The sequence below is a fragment of the Molossus molossus genome, unplaced genomic scaffold (assembly GCF_014108415.1).
Source record: "Molossus molossus isolate mMolMol1 unplaced genomic scaffold, mMolMol1.p scaffold_m16_p_9, whole genome shotgun sequence".
Classification (NCBI taxonomy): Eukaryota; Metazoa; Chordata; class Mammalia; order Chiroptera; family Molossidae; genus Molossus; species Molossus molossus.
Genome location: NW_023425403.1, coordinates 62,597,506 through 62,600,737, shown reverse-complemented (window position 1 = coordinate 62,600,737; position 3,232 = coordinate 62,597,506). Strand labels below are relative to the sequence as shown.

Genomic DNA, 3,232 nt, shown 5'->3' with positions numbered 1-3,232 from the left:
CTATGGGGAGAAGGAAGCACAGAAGGCAAACTAGAGGGCGTTTTATATAATCCGACACTTTCTTGTTTTGGGTTGTTTGTCAGTCTCCTAAAGGATTTGATAAATGTGAGGTCGGGCCAGCCTTTTAATGGGGGAGGGAGACTCATTTGCCTGTCCTTCTCTCTCTCTCTTTTTTTTTATTTTGGTAGGAAACAAACCTGGGACTCTCTGGTCCACAGGCTGGCGCTCCAACCGCTGAGCCACACTGGCCAGGGCTGCCTGTCTTTCTCTTAAAGGAGACTCTGTGTCACCAAGGGAGCAACAGTGCAGTGTAGTGGTTAGAGTGTCGCTGTGAATCTGATAGTCAGCTTGGCATCCTGGCTCTGCCACCTTCTAGCTGTGGCACCTCGGGTGAGGTGTGTTAATGTCTCTGTGCTGCAGTGCCTCATTACCCGGGGGAGTACCTCCCTAATACCTAAAGGTTGTGAAGGGTTGGAACAGTGCCTGCAGTACAGAAGCAATCAGCTGGTAAGCAAACGGTAAATGTGACCTGGGGTGGTAGGTTATACTTACCTGGGTGGGGAGGCGGGATTATTTCTATTCTTAAAGTCACACAGCTATTAAATGGTAAAACTAGTCTTTCTTATACCCTATACTGTGATTGCCTGTAGGTATGCAGTGTGGAAGCCAAGAGGAAAATTCTAGCGTTTTGTGTGGATCTTTGGCACAGTAAATGTTTGTTGGTGAATGAGTTAAACATACCAAGCTGTTTAGTAGCTAAGCCTTCTAAGCGGGTCTGCGCAGAGTAGGTGCTGCGGCACTTCGCCTTGTCTTGCGGTGGAGTAGAATTTTCAGCCAGCAAGATTTCTGGCCTATTCATTTTTATATACTGGCTTCCCTGGGGGTTTGGTGCATCTACTTTTTTGGGAAAGTGGAATGAATTTTCCCTACTTTGCAGATAGTGCTCATGGGACACCTGTAGAGCTCCAAGTGTGTGACTTTCATCAGAGCTTTCTCACAAATGACAACCTCGGGCACACAGATAAGAGTAATGTATTACTGTGAATTTCCTCACACAGGTCTTCCCTGCTGGCAGAGGCATCTGATAGAGCAGATAAAGGCTTGGGCTACATTTGCCTAATGTTATCTAACGGTTTTTGAGACCTGTTTCATTCATTCCTTCGATTTTATCTTATTTTTTTCATTCTTGATTCATTTCTTCCTACCTTCCTTGTGTGGTTTGTATGTCAGTTGATTGTTTCGGCACTGGTCCTGTTCGGGTAAATAAAAGTAATGAAACACTTTATATAATCATATATCATTATATATTAAAATCATTATATATCAAGAAGGTTCACAGGGAAGTTAAAAGTATAGTGGTAATTTCTTGGTGTATATAGGGATATTCGCATCATGAATTTTTATATGTGACAAATAATTTATAATTTGTACTTTGCCTCTATTTATTAAAAACAGTTTAAAAATAAGCCATTGTTAGTCCCTGGTCGAGGAGCATCGTCCCGATACACCAAGGTTTCGGGTTTGATCCCTCGTGGGGGCACAGATAAGAATCGGCCAATGAATGCATAAACGAGTGGACAACAAATTGATGTTTCTCTCTCTCTCTCTCCCTCCTTTCTTCTCTCTCTCTAAAAATTTTTGGGAAAAAAATCATTGCTGGTAGCATTCTCTGATGGCCTTTAATGTCTTATTTCTCAAGCATTCTACTTAGCTTTTATGGAAACAACTCTTTCTTATTATACCCATATATAATTATTTTACATAATATTTCATGAAATTTCATAATTTCAGTAGCAAACAACTGGCACAAAAAATCAGTTTGGGAGCAAACACACTGATTCCTGGTGACTGTCTGCTCAATGATAGGAGCAGAATTCACGAGTTTGCCCATCTTGATTACTAGCTGTGGGCACCCAGTCATGATGGGCGTCAGCTGGAATGCTGACAGGTGACCCTGCATCCTGGAGTCAGCTAATTGGAGGTTTGGTAAGAGCTTCTCCTGTATGTATAACTTCAGAAACAAAAGCAAACTTGATAACAGTGTGTGGGAATTAATATTACCAAGTAGGGAAATTGGGATACTCTTTCCATTTTTGTTTTAAAATCACATTTGGCTTTTTATCTTCCTCACATCATGTCTGTTTGTATACAGTTACTTCCCTCCTGAATAATTTATTTCTGCATCTAAATGTTTTTTGAAATTATGTGGCTTTCCTTTTACCTGGAAGATAATTTTAAGTTCTTTTAAAATGCGGTTTATAAAAATATGACCCACCCATATCTATCCATTGAGTGAAAGCATTACGAAAGTCTAACAACAACTCCATGTTTTCTTCTCACACTTGAGTCCAGAGGTTCACTGAAAGTAAGTCACACCTAGATTTTATATGTCATTAAACATTAGTGCTCTGTACTTGGTGTCACGGTTTCTGTAGCATTTGCCGAAATCAAAGTCCGTAATGTTGGCCTGGCAACTTTCCCTACTTTGGGTAGGGAGGACATATTGAGCCCATCTTTTCTTTCTTTTTTCTTTTCTCTTCTCTTCTCTTCTCTTCTCTTCTCTTCTCTTCTCTTCTCTTCTCTTCTCTTCTCTTCTCTTCTCTTCTCTTCTCTTCTCTTCTTTCTTTTCTTTCCTGTCATATGGAACAGTTCTCGAGTTTGTGCCATCTCTGCGCAGGGGCCATGCTCATCTCTGAATCTTTCCAGTTTTAGTCTATGTGCTGCCGAAGCGAGCACTTGAGACCTTTTTTTTGTTGTTAACACTCATCCGAAGATAATTTTCCATTGATTTTTAGATAGAGTGGAAGGGAGTGGGGTGGAGGGGAGAGGGAGAGGAGAGAAAGAGAGAGAAACATTGATGAGAGAGAGACATATTGACTAGTTGCCTCCCGCATCACTCCGACTGGGACTGGTATACGTGCCCTTGACTGGGAATTGAACCTATAACCCTTGGTTCCATGGGCTAACAGTCAAACCATTGAGCCAAACCGTCCAGGGCAAGACCATCTTTTCAATGTGCTCTGGTGAAGCAAGATCCAAGGTTTTGATAAATCCTAGTACCTTGGAGTGTTTTAGAGCACCTCTCAGTTTAGAGAACTATTTCTTTATAATTATTCAGGTTTTGTATGATGTTAATTTCATTATCAAGTAGGAGCAGCTTTTCTTTTTTGCAATATCTGAATATGTAAATACATACAAAGTGCCTGGTAAAATATAACCCTTTGAAAAGAGT

The 3,232-nt window shown here is 40.8% G+C and overlaps 1 non-coding gene across 1 annotated transcript; it reads right to left on the bottom strand.

Moving 5' to 3' along the window:
- Positions 1-2,634: 2,634 nt before the first annotated feature.
- LOC118623098 lies at positions 2,635-2,736 on the bottom strand. The gene has a single exon (XR_004958207.1). It is a non-coding gene; the product is annotated as a U6 spliceosomal RNA (small nuclear RNA).
- Between the last annotated feature and the right edge of the window lie 496 nt (positions 2,737-3,232).